Source organism: Taudactylus pleione, unplaced genomic scaffold, assembly GCF_031769625.1.
Source record: "Taudactylus pleione unplaced genomic scaffold, aTauple2 ptg000006l, whole genome shotgun sequence".
NCBI lineage: Eukaryota > Metazoa > Chordata > Amphibia > Anura > Myobatrachidae > Taudactylus > Taudactylus pleione.
Window position 1 is genome coordinate 15035766 of NW_028284409.1, and position 21756 is coordinate 15057521.

The window sequence follows — 21756 nt, forward strand, 5'->3', positions numbered from 1 at the left end:
GGTGTTGATGACAAGTACCACATCCTTGAAAGTAGCAGAAAGAGATACCTGGGTCCATTCCACTCACTGCCAAAAAGTCAACCATCCGAAGGAGGTACAAGGCAAAGTCGAGACAGACAACGTGGACCTGTCGATTGCGAACCTGTTCCAGGAGAACTAGAGACTGCAGTGAAAACACCTGAGCCAGAGACGTGTTCAGACTACTATCCCAGCAATGGAGAGGCGATTTGTTTCTTTTTCTTTTTCCAGGGTTCTTCTCATTTTTATTTGTTTCACGATCTGCTATTTCTGTGACGGAGGACAGATGACAGAGAGGGAGGCTGATAGTGATGTCGATAGAGTGAAGTCAGAGGAGAGAGTGATAGAATGATCAGGGCAACACATTGTCAAACTCAGTTCAGGGATTATTAAGAGATCTGTTAGCCATGGAACTCGGAGACAGTGTGAGGGGCTATTGTCTGAGGAATATGGTATCTGTGAGTACTGTGGATCCCTAGTTGATGAGAAATAGATCCAACGATGCCAGTCCAAGAGTATTTTGTATTTGGGTGGGCATTCTTTAGAGGATTACCATTCCTTAGTGGGTAAGGTCTTAAACCAGACTGAATGTTGGGTGTGCACTCACGTGCCTCAGGGACAACATAATGTAGGATTAGTACCATTCCCATAAAATTTCTCTGACGTCCTTGAATTACAGGGAGGGAGGTCCTTAGATGGGAAGTATAACATCACCAGGTCCCTTATTTTAAAGCTCTGCCAATACTCCATAGATCGGTCTTTGCTGTGTCTAAACATATCATACATAGAAAGACTGGGGAATTGGGAAGCAGACTTATTGGATCAGACAATGGCTCACCACACCAGTAGTGATGAACCTTGGAGACGATGACATAGGAACAGACCAAATGTGGTATCTATTGGAAAAGTTCCTATGGGTTATTGTCGAAATGTTATTCAAGCTGAAACGTGTCTTGAGCAGATGAGGACAATAGGCATAGGTAGTTTTGTCAAAACTTTATGTGATATTGTGCAGGATCGTAATATACCTTATGTCCTCCCAGATAATGTATACTATGTTTGTGGAAGAAGGGCTTATTATTGGTTATCTCCGAGTTCCAAGGGTTTATGTTTTATAGGCAAATTAATCCCAGAGGTAATGACCCTTACATATGACGAAATGATTGGTATCCATAAAATCACACCACCTCCATACATACACATGCAGTATGAACATCATGACAAAAGAAATATGATCCCTGGTGAAGAACATATAGCCACACAGTTGATTAGTGAAACGACTGGCTTCCAAATTTTGGTAGCATTAGATCCCGCCAGGAACACTCAGGGAACTTTTAATTTTAGATATATCCAAGACCTGGCTAAATTAATAGACAACATCACCGAGATGTATGATGACACTTTCAGGTATACGGGTAAGGAGCTACAGGCTTATAAAAAGGAATTGGTACAACATAGGCTAGTGTTAAACTACCTGACATCTATTACTGGTGGATATTGTGTGACTTTTGTCACCCAATTTGGTGTCAAATGTTGCACATACATCACCAATAATACTAATGACCCCAAAGAAGTGATTGACTGGAGAATGGATGAAATCCTACAACTGAAATGGGAATTTCAGAAGAATTATAATTCTTCACTGTATAAGATGAAGGAAGAGGTAAAGGAATGGTTCTCATGGTTGAACCCTATAAAATGGTTCTCTGGTCTAGGACAGTGGATCCAGGAAATGATTGCTAGTGTAGGGAAGCTCCTTATTCTTATACTTGTTGTCATTTTAGTAATTGGTTTATGTGTCAGATGTGTTCCTACTGTGTTGAAGTGTGGAAAACGTACCACCAAGGTAAATAGTGAAAATGAAATCTTGATGGTGGTGAGTAGTGGTAGTATAGGTATTAAGGCCAATAAAGAACTGCATTATGAACCTGAAATTGAATGTACCTGAAATTGAATGTACCATCAGATAATAAAATGTGAATAGGCTTAGTCATGTATAATAAAATGTATCATAAATGTTACATTAAACATCATAGATAATTTAGTCTCAATTCCCGAAAACTTCCTTTATAGGTTAGATGAGATCCCACATCCTACCAGTGGTCCCCTATAGATCCGCTGAGTGCGTATAAGGGTTATTTTACCCTTTCCTGAGGTGCACTATTGACGGTTCAATGACCAAATTGTGTTATACCATATAGAACATCAGATAATAATTTATTATGCATGACTAAATACAGTCAGGTCCATAAATATTGGGACATTGACAGAATTTTCATATTTTGGCATCTATTCACCACCACAATGACTTTGAAATGAAACAAACAAGATGTGCTTTAACTGCAGACTTTCAGATTTAATTTGAGGGTAATTACATCCAAATCAGGTGAACGGTGTAGGAATTACAAAGGTTTCTATATGTGCCTCCCACTTTTTAAGGGGCCAAAAGTAATGGGACTATCAACTCAAAAGCTATTTCATGAACAGGTGTGGGCTATTCCCTCATTATTTCATTATCAATTAAGCAGGTAAAAGGTCTGGAGTTGATTCTATGTGTGGCATTTGCATTTGGAATCAGTTGCTGTCGACTCTCAATATGAGATCCAAAGAGCTGTCACTATCAGTGAAGCAAGCCATCATTAGGCTGAAAAATCAAAACAAACCCATCAGAGAGATAGCAAAAACATTAGGTGTGGCCAAATCAACTGTTTGGAACATTCTTAAAAAGAAAGAATGCACTGGAGAGCTCAGCAACACCAAAAGACCTGGAAGACCACGGAAAACAACTGTGGTGGATGACAGAAGAATTATTTCCCTGGTGAAGAAAAACCCCTTCACAACAGTTGGCCTAATCAAGAACACTCTCCAGGAGGTAGGTGTATATTTGTCAAAGTCAACAATCAAGACAAGACTTCACAAGAGTGAATATAGAGGGTTCACAACAAGATGTAAACCATTGGTGAGCCACAAAAACATGAAGACCAGATTAGAGTTTGCCAAACAACATCTAAAAAAGCCATTAGAGTTCTGAAACAACATCCTATGGACAGATGAGACAAAGATCAACTTGTACCAGAGTGATGGGAAGAGAAGAGTATGGAGAATGAAAGGAACTGCTCATGATCCAAAACATACCACCTCATCAGTGAAGCATGGTGGTGGTAGTGTCATGGCATGGGCATGGAACTGGTTCCCTTGTATTTATTGATGATGTGACTGCTGACAAAAGCAGAAGAATGAATTCTGAAGTGTTTCAGGCAATATTATATGCTCATATTCAGTCAAATGCTTCAGAACTCATTGGACGGCGCTTCACAGTGCAGATCGACAATGACCCGAAGCATACTGCAAAAGCAACCAAAAAGTTTTTTAAGGCTAAAAAGTGGAATGTTATGCAATGGCCAAGTCTATGTCACGACCCTCTCTAGTTGTCACCCTTTTGCCTTGGGACTTACCCCTGTCAGCTCCCCCATGGATCTGTGGGGGTCATTCAGACCCACTCACGAGCGGCAGTCCGCTCGCAAGTGGGTCGATGTTCCCCACTGCGCATGTGCACGACGGAGGGAGCTCCGTCGTGTGCATGCGCGAGACCTGGCGAGCGAAGGACTTTCCATCGCTCCGGGTCTCGCACCAAAGGGGGCGTGCTGTCGATGTTGATTGACAGCACGCCCCCTTTGGTGGGCGTTCCGGGGGCGTGCCTGCCAGACGGAGGCATTCCTATGGGAATGCCTAACGTCTGAAGCCGGCCCCACTGACATAACTAGTGATGTCAGTGGGAGTGATTTTGGCTCTGATAGAGCCAAAATCACTCCTGGCCTTGCGGTTGAGAAACCCGACCACAGGGTTTCTCTCGCAAGTCCGAAGGTCGCGATGGTCAAGACCATCGCGACTATCTTGTTGGACGCTCGTATATGCTGTGGGTGGTGACCCACAGCTATATGAGCGTCCAGGAGGATGCTCCATTTTAATGGAGGTGGGCCCTGATTCAGAGCGAGCGCTCTGGTCAAAGCGTCCGGCTCTGAATCAGGGCCTGTGTGTGTAATTTGCCTGGAGGATTTGCTCTGATTAATTATTGCACCTGGCCTCTCCTCTGTCTGTGAGCACTGTTAGCCCTGATTGGAATCACAGGTGTGTTTCTGATTCTCAGAGCTGCAGAGATGAATACTCCCTCTGCATGTTGTGCCTTCCACCACTCACAATGCTACTACCAGACCAACTGTCCATATCCACCAATTGCTGCCAGACCCATGGTATATATATCCTCTCCTGATAGCATTCTGGGCCTGAACATCTCATCTTCCCGTGGTGTATGGTTCATGCTGTTTCTGCATTCAAGTATATCCCTGAAACTGTTACAGCTGTACCTGGCAATCCAGTAAATCTGCTGGCAGCAACCCCCGGTGCTTCCAGAAAACCTGCTACAGCTAAACCTGGCAATCCAGTAAATCTGCTGACAGCAACCCCTGGTGCATCCCGAAAACCTGCTACAGTAATACCTGGCATCCAGTCGTCCTGTTACAGCAATACCTGGCCTGTGCTCTGCTGCTAGTCCTACTCCTGGTTGATCCCTGGCACTCTGTAAACCTGCATCATGTCACTCTGCCTTGCTTACTGCTGTGGATCAACTCCTGCTCCTTTTACCAACCTACTCCCTCCCTGAACCTAAAATTCCCAAACCTACCCATTCCTTCCTGAAACCTGTCATTCCCAATTATCCTATCCAGCCTGCACCTGAGTTCCAACCTTGTCACAGCATTTCTGGATCACCCTGTTTAACCCTCGTCTCAGCATTACCTGATTTCCCTTCAGCCATTGTCACGTTATTCCAGTTCAGTCCACATTGTTCCAGTCCAGTCAAGTTCCAAGCTCATCAGTTCTATCCACGTAGCCACCCAGCTACCAGCGTCTACCCACGGCTAACCGGCCGCTCCACGTAGCCACCCAGATACCGGCGTCCACCCACGGCTATCCTGCCGCTCCACGTAGCTACCCAGATACCAGCGTTTACCCACGGCTATCCAGCCGCTCCACGTAGCCACCCAGCTACCAACGTCTACCCACGGCTTCCCAAGCCACAACAAGTAGCTTCCACGCTACCATCCATCTGCAAGCCCATCTACTAGTAACCCGACCAGCTCAGTCAGCCTACCTGCCGGTCCCAGTCCGGTCCCTCCAAGTTCCTTCTGGTCACATTCCAACGTCTCAAGTTTCCAGTTCCAGTCACTCAACACCAAAGGCAGTTCTCACTGCTACCCACTTCTTATAATAAAAGAGCTATTCATCTACATCATCTGTGGTTCCAGTCATGCCATCCTCCGTTGAAACCCGATCACCACCTGAGACAGGTAACTCGCAGACACCAATTGTGACAGTCTATCCCCTGACCTGAATCTGATTGAGCATGCATTTCACTTGATGAAGACAAAACTTAAAGGAAAATGCCCCAAGAACAAGCAGAAACTGAAGACATTTGCAGTAGAGGCCTGGCAGAGCATCACCAGGGATGAAACCCAGTGTCTGGTGATGTCTATGCATTCCAGACTTCAGGCTGTAATTGCCTGCAAAGGATTTGCAACAAAGTATTAAAAAGTGAAAGTTAGATTTAGGATTGTTTAGTTTGTCCCATTACTTTTGGTCCCTTAAAAAGTGGGAGGCACATATAGAAACCATTGTAATTCCTACACCGTTCACCTGATTTGGATGTAATTACCCTCAAATTAAATCTGAAAGTCTGCAGTTAAAGCACATCTTGTTTGTTTCATTTCAAAGCCATTGTGGTGGTGAATAGAGGCCAAAATATGAAAATTCTGTCAATGTCCCAATATTTATGCACCTGACTGTAGGTTAAGAATAGAATATGATAGTGTTATGTTTGCTATCAAAGGGTGGACTGTCAAAGTCAAATAATTGGGTATGATCGCTTTACAATTATTATCTGATGATATAGTCATCTATAGTCTGATGGCGTGTTATTAGGATGCTACTTTGCATCGGTGCAATCCAATGCACACATATGCGAACGCACACATGTATTCACATATACACACATACACAGATGCACATATGCGAACACATACATATAAAATGGTTCCCACACATCATAGATAATAATCAGAGTTATTAAAGGTATTGTTAGCTAATAATTAAGATGTAAGATGTACTTAAAAGAGATCTAAGGTTCAGAATACAGTGGACATGTCATGTTTGGTATCATACTAAATCCCTGGTTATTTGCAGACATCCCTTTCTATCGGCAAAGAAGTCGCATCATGCGTCCACTAGTTATGGATGATAGGGAGTTATTGAGTAGAAAGCTATTTCTTGTATGTAGTGTTGTAGCCAGTTTTAACCAGTTCTTCGGCAGGAAAACGCACAATAGAGACTGTTGGAGAACTGATCCATACCCCAGATGACACTGTATGAACTGACAAATGACCAGATTGACCAGAAGCAAGAACCAATGAAAACCTGCCAACTTGTCCCTTTGTTATCTCTGTAACCTGTACCATGTATAGGCTTGTGTACTGGCTTCAGTGTACAGACATCTACTTTGCGACCACAGACTTCAGAACTGAATGACTGTATACTGGGACCAGTGCGCATGCGTATGTATTGGCTGTACACACGATTAGACTGGAAAGCAAATTAGCAACTGAATGGCATTCATACTGACGACACTTTAAATACTCAACCCTTTACTCTTTCCTGTGGTACGAGACAGGGTTGCCCATCTTGCCGTTATTATTTAACTTGGTACTGGACCCCCTTATTAAATCTTTTTTTACTGAAACTAGATGGTAGGGCATTAAGCTAGCACAAATGGAGATCAAATGTTCTGCATTTGCTGATGACCTCTTGCTATACTTTGTGGATTCACATCTATCGATACCATATTTGATGGATTTACTTGATTCTTTTGAACTGATATCTGGATTTAAAATTAATTGTACAAAAACTGTAGCTTTGTCTTTTTTCCCTGAGGTGAAATTAGGCTGGGAAGATGAATTTCCCTTCAAATTGGCTACTGATGATTGCATCACTTATTTAGGAATTAAGATATCACTACATCCTACTAAACTATATGATACTAATTCCCCCCCCTCCTATAGCAGACTTTTTCAGATTTTAATAGATGGTCACATCTTCCTCTGTCTTACTTGGGCAGATGTCATTTATACAAAATGATTTGCTTTCCTAGATTTCTCTGTTTTACAAATGCTTCCGATAATACCATCCAAAATGTTGTTTAAATTACAACAAATACAGAACCTGGGAGGTATTCATTTGCCATGTCTCCACACATATGCTTTGGCTGCAAACTATAGAGTACACTTGATTGGGTAGGTGGCTTGGATGTTTATATGAAGCGACATATAGAACAGGCCTTTATCCCTGATTGTAATTTGACCTCATTGTTGCACACCCCCACATTATCTATCCCAGCCTCGATGAAAATATCCTAATACAGTCCACATGCATGGCGTGGAGATTAATTAGATCTAGTCTGAAGGTGTCACAAACCGTGCTAGAAACCTCCGGCCCAGACCCCTGCATCTTCCCATACGTCTGTGCCATCGCTGCCCGCTGAGCCATCGGCCTGCTGTTCCAGTGATTCCCGATGCGGGGCCTCCACTTGAGGATCATCTACAGCATCCCCACTGTTGCCTGTGTCCCTCTTCCGCAGATCCATGCGCGCATAGTGCACCATCATCCAAGTTTTCCAGAACATGGGTGGAGCCATCTTGGGCCAGGTGAGGAGGTGCTCGTGCATCCAGTCAGCAGCAGTCAAGTTGCTTCAGCCAATCCACTTCAGCCTGATGGTATAAAAGACCTTCCTGTAACACATGCTGGTTGCCAGTGAAACAATGTCCATTGCTGCTGCATGACTTATGTTCCTGAGCTCCCGGTGTGAAACCTATGCTTCCCAGGCTGTTCTCAGATCTTAACCTATGTTCCTAAGTTCCTGGTGTGTTTCCACGTTACTCCAGCCCGGAGTCATATTTCAAGTTCTTCAAAGTTCATTCCACTTTACTCCAGCCCAGAGTCATATTCCAAGTTCTTCAAAGTTCATTCCACGTTACTCCAGTCAGGAGTCATATTCCAAGTTCTTTAAAGTTCATTCCATGTTACTCCAGCCCGGAGTCATATTCCAAGTTCTTCAAAGTTCATTCCACGTTACTCCAGTCCGGAGTCATATTCCAAGTTCTTCACAGTTCATTCCATGTTACTCCAGCCCGGAGTCATATTCCAAGTTCTTCAAAGTTCATTCCATGTTACTCCAGTCCGGAGTCATATTCCAAGTTCTTCAGAGTTCATTCCATGTTACTCCAGTCCGGAGTCATTTTCCTAGTTCTTTAAAGTTCATTCCATGTTACTCAAGCCCGGAGTCATATTCCAAGTTCTTCAAAGTTCATTCCATGTTACTCTAGTCCGGAGTCATATTCCAAGCTCCTCAAGTTCAATCCACGTTACTCCAGTCAGGAGTCATATTGCAAGTTCCTCGAGTTCAATCCACGTTACTCCAGTCCGGAGTCAAATTCCAAGTTCTTCAAGTACATTTCACGTTACTCCAGTCCGGAGTTAAATTCCAAGTTCTTCAAGTTCAATCCATGTTACTCCAGTCCGGTGTCAAATTCTAAGTTCTTCAAGTTCATTTAGTTCCAGTCTATAGTTTCTTCCTACAGTTCCTTTTCTGAGTTCAGTGACTATCCAGAGACTTTGTCCTATAGTCCTATTCAGTATCTTCCAGTTGCGTTATCCCTGCAAAGAAGACTTTATTATATGAACTTATATCACAGACTCTATTACTGTATGAGCAGAAACTACATTAAGCCGTCCAGTTTCAAACTACCTACTAGTTCACGTGTCTCTGTCTTACAAACCAGTTCGGGTACACAACTCCAAGTTCCTCAGTCTGTGATAGAAGGTATCAAAAATAAACTCCTCATTCTTAGCATTGTGGGGTAACCCAAATTTTATACTAAATGCAACCTCATCAATCTTTGAGGTGTGGCATGCTGCAGGATTATGCTATGTCTATCAGTTTTTAAATATCGATAATTTATCACCTATTTCTTCCTCACAGCTACAAGATAAATTTCCTCATCTTCTAATACCACTATTTCGCTTCTTACAAGCGGTGAGTTATGCCCAAAAAATATCACAGGGTTTAAGTTTAGATCAACTTTGCACCCTGGATAGAATATTACTCTTTAAACCTAAAGACCTCCTCCACCTCATACATTTATGCACACTCATGTCCCATTATTAATATAGAAAAAACTGGCTCAACAGGATTACTAAAATGGACAATAGACTTCCCTGACATTTCTATGAAAAGTGTTCTAGAGGCCTATACAAAACTCACAAAATTTTTGTCTTCATCCTTCTACACTGAAATGCACTAGAAAATCTTGCACAGAACATCATTTCATCCCAAAATTAAAATATACTTTTTTGCTATATACCTTGTGTACATCTGCCTGCATGCTACTGGATCATTTTTTGTATCAAATTTGTGTACCTGACAATGTTCTTTTGTTTTCTTTGTCAATCTGTCAATAAAAATTTGTTTAAAAAAAAAAAATGTCTAGCACCCAAGCAGTCTCATATATTAGTAGTATTGAGGGCCTGATTCAGACCCGGTCACTAAGCCACGATCACACGCTATGGCCGATAGTCACCCATCTGCGCATGCATATGAGTTGCAGTGCTCGAGCGCGAGCCAGTCACTGCGATCGTGTATCGTGTGCTCATAGTACAAAGACTGAACACTACTTTGAGTGACAGATAGTGCCGTTTGTGGGTGGTAACAGGTGAAGGTTCTGGAAAAAAGGGGAGTGGATGAACGTACGCAGGCATGTCTGAGAGTCAAAATGGCGTTCTTTGGGCATGCATAATTAGCATGGAAGCGTCATCATACATGTCACCTGGTTGTATTTCAGTCTGCAATGAACGCAGTGCTTGCGGTGGGGTAGGGTCTACCTCAAGGGCTGCGAGCAGCTCCGATGGCTCACTATGTTACTGATTAATCATACACTTCCTGGAGATGACGTGTTCTAAGAAAGAAAAGTGGCCGTCATTACACCGGCGTGCGATCACTCTGCCGTCTCTAAAGCTGAAGTGTCGTTCACTGACATATCGCATTGGCTGTGCTGCACAGCCAATGAACAGATATGTCTGCAGACATATCTGTCCATCGGCAAGTGTGAATGGGCGATCAGCCGATTGCCCGTACACAGGGGTGCAGAAAGGGGGGGGAGCCGTGAGCGGGTACTACTTACCTGGGTCCGGCACAGCTTCCCATCTACAGCAGCCCAGTACACGCACCTGTGTGCTGGGCTGCACTGGGAGACTGTCCCAGGCTGTGAAAGCAGCAGCCCGAGCAGTTTCATATGCCAAAGGGGGAGCGATCACACAGTGCCCCCCTCCTCAGCGCCGCAAATGATTTTTTTCTCTCTCAAAGGGGGTGTGGTCACTTCCATGATTAGGCCACGCCCCCTACCCCCCCGGCTGCAGCATGCAGATGATGGTCATTCAGTTTGTATGAATAGTGTATATGTATCACTCGATCTGCAGATATATCTGTCAGGTGTGTACCCACTAGAGATGAGCGGGTTTGCATCTCAGAGATCTGAACCCACCCGGATCTCAAACCGAGGCAAAACCATAGAGACAAAATCTTGCGGCTCGCGAGCTTTCGTCTCTATATATAAGGGACCACGCGGTGGTCGCCATTTCACTCCGGCTGTGGAGACTGAAAAGGGAGGGTGGGTAGTGTAGGGCTGGGAGGTACTTACCTGTGCTGGTGCTGTGCTGTCGCTGTGCTGTCTTCTGTGTCCTGGGCTGATGCGCTGCTGATCCATCTGGTGCTGTCACTGCTGTGGTGTCTGCTGTGTCCATCTGGGCTGGTGCTGCTGCTGATCTATCTGGGCTGGTGCTGTGCTGTCTGCTGCATCCATCTGCGCTAGTGCTGATCCATCTGGGCTGATGCTGTGCAGTCTGCTGTGTCCATCTGGGCTGGTGCTGTTGCTGATTCATCTGGGCTGGTGCTGTGCTGTCTGCTGCATCCATCTGGGCTGGTGCTGATCCATCTGGGCTGGTGCTGTGCTGTCTGCTGTGTCCATCTGGGCTGGTGCTGTTGCTGATCCATCTGGGCTGGTGCTGTGCTGTCTGCTGTGTCCATCTGGGCTGGTGCTGTTGCTGATCCATCTGGGCTGGTGCTGTGATGTCTGCTGCATCCATCTGGGCTGGTGCTGATCCATCTGGGCTGGTGCTGTGCTGTCTGCTGTGTCCATCTGGGCTGGTGCAGTTGCTGATCTATCTGGGCTGGTGCTGTGCTGTCTGATGTGTTCATCTGGGCTAGTGCTGATCCATCTGGGCTGGTGCTGTGCTGTCTGCTGTGTCCATCTGGGCTGGTGCTGTTGCTGATCCATCTGGGCTGATGCTGTGCAGTCTGCTGTGTCCATCTGGGCTGGTGCTGTTGCTGATCCATCTGGGCTGATGCTGTGCAGTCTGCTGTGTCTATCTGGGCTGGTGCTGTTGCTGATCCATCTGGGCTGGTGCTGTGCTGTCTGATGCATCCATCTGGGCTGGTGCTGATCCATCTGGGCTGGTGCTGTGCTGTCTGCTGTGTCCATCTGGGCTGGTGCAGTTGCTGATCCATCTGGGCTGGTGCTGTGCTGTCTGATGCGTTCATCTGGGCTGGTGCTGATCCATCTGGGCTGGTGCTGATCCATCTGGGCTGGTGTTGTGCTGTCTACTGCGTCCATCTGGGCCCAAGTTCTGGACCCGAAAAAAAAAAATTGTCTTTTTATTTTTTTTCTGTGTGTGCCTGTTAGGCTTAGCCGCAAAAAATACAGCAACGCAACCTAGTGCTGCCTGACTACAGTCGTCATCAATCTGTGCTCTGGGCCCAAGTTCTGGATGCAATTTTTTTTTTTTAAAGAGTGTCTTTGTCTAATATTTGTGCTATGGGCCAAGATCTGGATGCGAAAAAAAAATAAAAAAGTATCCTTTTTTGTCTAATATTTTTCTGTGTGTGTGTGTTAGGCTTAGCTGCACAAGATACAGCAAGTTAGAAACGCAACCTAGTGCTGCCCGACTCCAGTCGTCATCAATCTGTGTTCTGGGCCAAAGTTCTGGACCTAAAAAAAAAATAAAAAGTGTCTTCTCTTGTCTAATATTTGTCTGTGTGTGTGTGTGCGTGTTAGGCTTAGCCGCACAAGATACAGCAAGTCAGCAATGCAACCTAGTGCTGCCCGACTCCAGTCATCATCAATCTGTGCTCTGGGCCCAATATCTGTACGCGAAAACAAAAAACTAAAAAAAAGTGTCTTTTTTTGTCTAATATTTTTCTATGTGTGTGTGCATGATAGGCTTAGCCGCACAAGATACAGCAAGTCAGAAACGCAACCTAGTGCTGCCCGACTCCAGTCGTCATCAATCTGTGCTCTGGGCCCAAGTTCTCGACCTGAATTTTTTTTTTAAAAAGTATCTTTTTTTGTCTAATATTTGTCTGTGTGTGTGAGCATATCAGGCTTAGCCGCACAAGATACGGCAAGTCAGCAACGCAACCTAGTGCTGCCCGACTCCAGTTGTCATCAATCTGTGCTCTGGGCCCAAGTACTGGACCTGAAAAAAAATTTAAAAAGTGTTTTTTTCGACTAATATTTGTCTGTGTGTGTGTGTGTGTGTTAGGCTTAGCCGCACAAGATACAGCAAGTCAGCAATGCAACCTAGTGCTGCCTGACTCCAGTCATCATCAATCTGTGCTCTGGGCCCAAGTACTGGACATGAAAAAAAATTTAAAAAGTGTTTTTTTCGACTAATATTTGTCTGTGTGTGTGTGTGTGTTAGGCTTAGCCACACAAGATACAGCAAGTCAGCAATGTAACCTAGTGCTGCCCGACTCCAGTCGTCATCAATCTGTGCTCTGAGCCCAAGTTCTGGACATGAAACATTTTTTTAAAAAGTGTCTTTTCTTGTCTAATATTTGTCTCTGTGTGTGTGTGTGTGTTAGGCTTAACCGCACAAGACACAGCAAGTCAGAAACGCAACCTAGTGCTGACTGACTCCAGTCGTCATCAATCTGTGCTCTGGGCCCAAGTTCTGGACTTGAAAACATTTTTAAAAAGTATCTTTTTTTGTCTAATATTTGTCTGTGTGTGTGTGCATATTAGGCTAAGCCACACAAGATACACCAAGTCAGCAACACAACCAAGTGCTGACTGAATCCAGTCGTCATCAATCTGTGCTCTGGGCCCAAGTTCTGGACGCAAATTTTTTTTTTTAAAGAGTGTCTTTGTTTGTCTAATATTTGTGCTATGGGCCAAGATCTGGATGCGAAAAAAAATAAAAAAGCATCCTTTTTTGTCTAATATTTTTCTGTATGTGTGTGTGTGTTAGGCTTAGCTGCACAAGATACAGCAAGTCAGAAACGCAACCTAGTGCTGCCCGACTCCAGTCGTCATCAATCTGTGCTCTGGGCCCAAGTTCTGGACCTAAAAAAAAAATAAAAAGTGTCTTCTCTTGTCTAATATTTGTCTGTGTGTGTGTGTGTGCGTGTTAGGCTTAGCCACACAAGATACAGCAAATCAGCAATGCAACCTAGTGCTGCCCGACTCCAGTCATCATCAATCTGTACTCTGGGCCCAATATCTGTACGCGAAAACAAAAAACAAAAAAAAAGTCTTTTTTTGTCTAATATTTTTCTGTGTGTGTGCATGATAGGCTTAGCCGCACAAGATACAGCAAGTCAGAAATGCAACCTAGTGCTGCCCGACTCCAGTCGTCATCAATCTGTGCTCTGGGCCCAAGTTCTGGACCTGAATTTTTTTTTTAAAAAGTATCTTTTTTTGTCTAATATTTGTCTGTGTGTGTGTGTGTTAGGCTTAGCCGCACAAGATACAGCAAGCCAGCAATGCAACCTAGTGCTGCCCGACTCCAGTCGTCATCAATCTGTGCTCTGGGCCCAAGTACTGGACCTGAAAAAAAATTTAAAAAGTGTTTTTTTCGACTAATATTTGTCTGTGTGTGTGTGTGTTAGGCTTAGCCGCACAAGATACAGCAAGTCAGCAATGCAACCTAGTGCTGCCCGACTCCAGTCATCATCAATCTGTGCTCTGAGCCCAAGTTCTGGACATGAAACATTTTTTTAAAAAGTGTCTTTTCTTGTCTAATATTTGTCTCTGTGTGTGTGTGTGTGTGTGTGTGTGTTAGGCTTAACCGCACAAGACACAGCAAGTCAGAAACGCAACCTAGTGCTGCCCGACTCCAGTCGTCATCAATCTGTGCTCTGGGCCCAAGTTCTGGACTTGAAAACATTTTTAAAAAGTATCTTTTTTTGTCTAATATTTGTCTGTGTGTGTGTGCATATTAGGCTTAGCCACACAAGATACACCAAGTCAGCAACGCAACCTAGTGCTGACTGACTACAGTCGTCATCAATCTGTGCTCTGGGCCCAAGTTCTGGACGCAAATTTTTTTTTTTAAAGAGTGTCTTTGTTTGTCTAATATTTGTGCTATGGGCCAAGACCTGGATGCGAAAAAAAATAAAAAAGTATCCTTTTTTGTCTAATATATTTCTGTATGTGTGTGTGTGTTAGGCTTAGCTGCACAAGATACAGCAAGTCAGAAACGCAACCTAGTGCTGCCCGACTCCAGTCGTCATCAATCTGTGCTCTGGGCCCAAGTTCTGGACCTGAATTTTTTTTTTAAAAAGTGTCCTTTTTTATCTAATATTTGTCTGTGTGTGTGCGTGTTGGGCTTAGCAGCACAAGATACAGCAAGTCAGCAAGGCAACCTAGTGCTGCCCGACTCCAGTCGTCATCAATCTGTGCTCTGGGTCCAAGTTGTGGACTGGCAAAATAAATAAAACATAGTGTATTTTCTGTCAATTTTTTTTCTGTGTGTGCACGACTGCACTTGTGTGAACTTTGTAACCACACCTTGGCTATATTATTGGTGCTTGTGACACTGCTTCAAGACTGCAGAAAATATGGAGGGCTGTCACATGACAGGAGAGCAAGGCCAAGAACCACATGTTTTAGCTGCCACCAGCAGTGCAAGGCCGTCAACTTCCTCATCCTCTATGAAGGCCCATGCCCCAGGGCTTAAGTCCCACCAGCGATATGGTAAAGGTTCTTTTACTGAAGTTAAGAAAAAAAATTGAAAGGAAATTTGCCTTTAGATAAACAAAAAATTGGCAATATGCCATTCACTACACGATGTGGCAAGGAAAGGATAAGGCATTGGCCTTTATTTATGATGATTGCTGGTTCTGATTCTGATAGCCCTGCTGCTTGTAGTAGTAGTGGTGGTGGTACCATTAACCATTTAAAGTTGTTAAGATGATTAAGGGCCTGATTCAGACCCACTCGCGAGCGGCTGTCCGCTTGCAAGTGGGTCGATGTTATGGACTGAGCATGCGCACGATGGAGGGAGCTCCGTCGTGCGCATGCGCCAGACGCGATGAGCGAAGGAAAGTCCTTCGCTCGTTGTGTCCGATCAAAGGGGGCGTGCTGTCAATGTTGATTGAAAGCACGCCCCCTTTGGTAGGCGTTCCGGGGGCGTGCCTCCCTGACGGGGGCGTTCCCACGGGAACGCCTTCCGTCAAAAGCCGGCCCACTGACATCACTAGTGATGTCAGTGGGAGTGATTTTGGCTCTGATAGAGCCAAAATCACTCCGGAGCTTGCGGTTGAAAACCTCAACCGCAGGCTCCGGCTCGCAATTTCGATGGTCGCGATGGTCACGACCATCGCGGCCATCAAACTGCACGCTCGTATAGGCTGTGGGTGGTGACCCACAGCTATACGAGCGTCCAGGAGGATGCTCCATTCAGAGCGTGCGCTCTGCTCAGAGCGTACGGCTCTGAATGAGGGCCTAAGACAGCTCCAGAAAAACCAACTGTGTGCCCTGAGAAATCGAAATCACAAATCCCCAAGGAGAGTGCAAGTGTGTCCGCGGTTGCCATTTGTGAGCCAGACCTAAATACTAGTGTACTGGAGGATCCTCCAAGTTCCAACATTTGTGTGCCCTCTGTAAATGTGGGGAAGGGCAGTCAACATCTTGCAGATGTAGTCAGTGAGGATGCTTCTGTGGAATTGCACATGGAGGAGGAGGATATTTTGGTAGTTGAAGGCGCTAAGGATGATGAAGATGTTGGTGATGAGGATGTTGATGATCAAGATGTTGGTGATGAGGATGTTGATGCCGAGGATGTCTTTTGTGTAAGTGAGGCAACAGCTGTTGCCCGTGGATTGAAAAAGCCAAAGCCCATTGTAGTCATGCCGGGGCAAAAGACCAAAAAATCCACTTCTCACGTGTGGAATTATTTCCTGGGGTGGAAATAATTCCACACGTGAGAAGTGGATTTTTTTCCAGACAACAGTTGTCAAGCCATATGTAATCATTGCAAAGCAAGAGTGAGTAGAGGGAGGGACTTAAACCACCTAGGAACCTCCTCCTTGTTACGTCACTTGGAGTGCATTCATCAAATATCAAAGTGCATGTCGCCAAATTCCAAAACTCAAAACGTAACAAGTCCAGTGTCACCTACATGCTGCCTCTCTGTGGGATCCAAGCGCCTTCGATCTCCAACACCTGCATCATCAACATCCTCATTTGTCATCGTGAGTAGTCCTGCTGCAGCCAATGTTGTTATTTGAAGCATGATTGACTCCTCTCCTATCCATGATTCCTCAGAAGGATCCTTGATGACTACGCCTGTTGCTGCTGCTGTTGCTGTGAGTGGATCTTCATCCCAGAAGGGGACCAGGCGGAAGACTACTTGTAGCGTATCTTCCAAAAAACAATTAACTGTCAAACAAACGTTTGCAAGGGCAAACAAGTATGACAGCAATCACCCAGTTGCACAGCGGATTACTGACGCCATAACAGCTATGCTGGTATTAGATGTGCGTCCAGTATCTGTCATTACTGCAGTGGGTTTTCAACAGTTAATTGAGGTCCTGTGACATCGCTACCAGATCTCTTCTAGATTCCACTTCGCTAGAACAGCAATTCCAAGTCTATACAAGGACATTAAAAAAAAACATAGTAATGTCCTCAGAAATGCCGTTGTACCCACTGTCCACTTGACAACTGATATGTGGACAAGTGGGACAGGGCAAACTAAGGGTTACATGACTGTGACAGCCCACTGGGTAGGTGTATTGCCTTAAATAGCAACAGCAGCAGCAACATCTACCAAAAGACAGCTGATACAGAGGCAGGCTACTCTTTGTATAACAGGTTTCACTAAGAGGCATACCACTGAGAACCTCTTAGAAAAGCTCAGAGAAATCATTGCTAAATGGCTTACCCCACTTGGACTCTCCTCGGGATTTGTGATTTCGGACAATGCCACCAATATTGTGAGAGCATTACATGTGGGCAAATTCCAACATGTCCCATGTTTTGCTCACACAATTTGGTGGTGCAACATTTTAAAAAAATTACAGGGGCGTTTTATTAATTATTCAGCCAGGGGCTGCACCCATTGAATTGTTTTTAAATTAATTTATTATCAATTTTACAGCCAGGGGCTGCACCAACTATCAATTCTTCAATCCTCAAGGGTATCCCAACCATCATCTTTGCACAGTCCTCAACTCCTTTAATAATTATATCAATCAGTTTTGAGCCAGCAAGCTGGATGTAACCTTTTGGCCCTTTAACTAGATGAAAAAAATCAATATTGTGACCAGTGAGGTGGTCAAAATTGTCTGGAAATGAGTGGAAATAAATGTTATTGAGGTTATTAATATTGTAGGAACAAAAAAAGGCCCATTTTATGTGATTTTAGCAGTTTTTTTGATTTTTTAAGAAAAAATCCAGATACAACACCAAAAAAATGAAAACAAAACAGGTGAGGTTTTGGCAAAACCAATCCAGATCCAAAACCAGGGGAAATACATATCCAAAACCAAAACGTGAGGGTCGGCACACATCTCTAGTACCCACTGTGACAAGGTCACTGGCATCATAGTGGAAGGCAGGTATATTTGCCCTAGATTCCTGACCTATGTCTTTTGAAACCTCAGGAAGGTGTTTGTGTTAGGAGTTTTTTGGGTTATTAGCTTCACAGGATTCTAATTACGGTTTTCAGCTGTGTGGCTGTTTTTTAGTGCTGTGAGGCTGATCATTATAGAGAGACACTGTCTGGGGAAAGGACAGCCTTTCGTGTCTCTGTGTGAGAATCAGGTTGATGGAAGCAGGTAAATTAAAACTTAAAAAACCCTTCTAATACTTGGTTTATTAGTGAGCTAGTATTACATCTGTATAGTTAGTGCCAGACAGCAAGGTGTTCATTTCTGTTTATTTTTGTTTGCCTAATAAAACTGGCAGAGACCAGTTGCACCAGACCAGTGGACTTTGTGTGATTTCTCAGCTGCTGCACAGTGCCATCTACCCCAGGAGATGGTACCAGTTTCCCGACCTTGCTACATGTGGTGGAGAATGCAGGCATTAATGGTCTGCGCATAAGTGAAGACAGCAGCAGCTTTGAGAGTTCTGCAGAAAGCAGGTCTGTGTCTGTCTGGACTGAAATTAAATTTGGCACAGAGTAAAACTGCAGGTGTGACAAGGATGGGAAAAACTGGGATTATTTGTTGCCATATTGGATGATGTATGTTAGAGAATGTTAAAGTGAAGAATCACGTTAAAGCATGACTCCATTTTGTGTTAAAATGCTAATAAGAAATTGTATTCTGTTTGAGACATTGTGCATGAGAAGGGCCTCATTCCTTATCTATCTACTCTAGCTCTTAGGAATGTATTCATATAGAATAACTTATGTTAGCCAATTAAGACTATAGTAGAGTGTATTCATCCTTTGTATTCAATTCTGATTTATATGAAAGGAAAGATAAGAGATTCTATAGGTCTATTGAGAACAGTGGTGTAAGTTGTCAGGGACTGCCTTATACTAATCATTTATTGTCTCTAAGACTAGACATAGCTAATAAATCCCTTGAGAGATGTCATATAGATTTATAGCTATAGATAGTAGTACTAATATTCATTTATTGATAAATTAGGCAATACTGCCATCTTCTGACGATGTATGTAATGCTTGGAATATGCTAAATATATTCATATGTATTTGAATTAGGTAGATAAGAAAATTTGTTGCACATGTGCAGACTAGATTTCTTTGTCTCTATGTTAATTTGAGTGCTATAAAATAATCTGTCTCTCCAAAATAAAGGCAGAGTGGTTTTGGAAACACACAGGTCTTGTTGTTTCCCCAAAATTCTCTGGCTGTAAAATGCATTGTGTTAACTGGTGGCTGACCACTGTATGTGAGCTGTGGAGGATAAAGGGTCTGATCAGCATTATCAAGAAGTACCACAGTCTTCCACAGGGTTCTCTCCTTTTGATCTGTTGTATGGAAGACATCCCAGAGGATTGCTAGATGTTGCTAAGGAGACATGGGAAGGACAACCCACGCCCTATAAAAGTGTCATTTTAACATGTCTCTCAGATGAAAGATAGGATTGCGGCTGTGGTGCCCATTGTCAAAGAACATATGGAGCAGGCCCAACAAGCCCAACAGAGAGTGTATAACCGAAATGCCCCATGGTACGTACTTTTTCCCCTGGGGACAGAGTGCTTGTTTTGATACACACAGTGGAAAGCAAGTTTTTGGCTAAATGGCAAGGTCCATATGAAATCAGGTAGAAAGTGGGTGAGGTTAACTATAAAGTATACCAACCGGGCAAGAGGAAGCCTGAACAAATTTAACATGTTAACCTTATCAAACCCTGGAAAGATAGGTTAGCTCTGTTAGCTGAACCAAGCCCACCAGTAGAGTCAGTCCCTTTGGTTCCAGAAGTAAAAGTGTTCAAAACACTGTCAGCCACTCAAAAGAATGAGGCTAAGGAGTTGCTTATTAGGAACATAGATTTGTTTTCAGTACTGCCCGGCTGCACGGCCATAATAAAGCATGATATCATTACAGAGCCAGGAGTTAAGGTCAATCTAAAGTCATATAGAATTCCTGAAGCACAGTGTGAGGCTGTCTCTAAAGAGGTTAAGAATATGCTAGAACTTGGTGTCATCAAGGAGTCTAATAGTGAGTGGTCCAGTCCCATAGTTCTGATTCCGAAGCCTGATGGCAGCCTGCGCTTCTGTAACGATTTTTGTAAGTTAAATGCAGTTTCCAAATTTGATGCGTATCCCATGCCACATGTGGATGAGTTGATAGAGAGGCTAGGGGCAGCCACATATCTCACCACACTTGACGTGACAAAGGGTTATTGGCAAATACCATTAACTGATAGGGCGAAAGAAAAAACAGCCTTTTCTGTTCCATAAGGGCTATTCCAGTATAGGATGTTGCCTTTTGGGTTGCATGGGGCCCCAGCAACCTTCCAACGTACAATGGATAGAATTTTGAAACCCCACAGACAGAATGCAGCAGCCTATCTGGACGATGTGGTAATCCACAGTCCAGACTGGGAATTTCACTTAGTCAGAGTACAGGCGGTTCTGGACTCAATAAGGAAGGCCGGCCTGACAGCCAAACCTAAGAAATGTTGCCTTGCAATGGAAGAGGTTCAATACTTGGGGTACACCAAAGGGAGAGGCTTGATTAAGCCCCAGTCAAACAAAATTGAAGCCATACAAAACTGGCCCCATCCCGTAAACAAAAAACAAGTTAGAGCTTTTTTAGAGATCACTGGGTACTACAGATGGTTTATCCCAAATTTTGCCACCACAGCGGTGCCACTAACAGACCTTACAAAACGGAAACAGTCTAACTTGGTGCCCTGAGGCTGAAGAAGTGTTTCAGGCATTGAAAGTGTCTTTGTTTTCACTACCGGTGTTGGTAACACCAGACTTTTGTCAAGAGTTTGTGGTTCAGATGGATGCCACAGAGGTTGGCGTAAGAGCAGTGTTGTCCCAAAGTAGGTATGGGGAGGAGCACCCCATTGTTTATCTGAGCAGAAAACTCAATGACCATGAAAAAAGGTACTCTGTTGTTGAAAAAGAGGCATTGGCCATTAAGTGGGCATTGGAGACTTTGAGGATTACCTCTTGGGCCGATGGTATAACCTTGTAACGGATCATGCCCCATTAAAATGGATGTCAGTAAAGCGAGGCCAAAATGCCAGGGTTACAAGATGATTTGCAGGAATTTACATTTAATCTGGAACATAGGCCTGGATCCCAACTGGCTAATGCAGATGCATTGTCCCGCATCTTTTGTTTGGGGGTGCAAGTGTTCTGCCCCCTGGGTCAAAACAGGGGAGGGGGATGTGTGACAAGGCCACTGGCATCATAGTGGAAGGCAGGTATATTTGCCCTAGATTCCTTACCTATGTCTTTTGAAACCTCAGGAAGGTGTTTGTGTTAGGAGTGTTTTGGGTTATTAGCTTCACAGGAGGCTAATTACGGTTTTCAGCTGTGTGGCTGTTTTTTAGTGCTGTGAGGCTGATCATTATAGAGAGACACTGCCTGGGAAAAGGACAGACTTTTGTGTCTCTGTGTGAGAATCAGGTTGATGGAAGCAGGTAAATTAAACCTGAAAAAACCCTTCTAATACTTTTTTTATTAGTGAGCTAGGATCACTTCTGTATAGTTAGTGCCAGACGGCAAGGTGTTTATTTCTGTTTATTTTTGTTTGCCTAATAAAACTGGCGGAGATCAGTTGCACCAGACCAGTGGACTTTGTGTGATTTCTCAGCTGCTGAGCAGTGCCATCTACCCCAGGAGATGGTACCAGTTCCCC

General features: G+C 44.0%; 1 pseudogene; it reads left to right on the forward strand.

Moving 5' to 3' along the window:
* Positions 1–304: 304 nt before the first annotated feature.
* LOC148543096 (uncharacterized) lies at positions 305–21542 on the forward strand (annotated as a pseudogene).
* Positions 21543–21756: the final 214 nt, after the last annotated feature.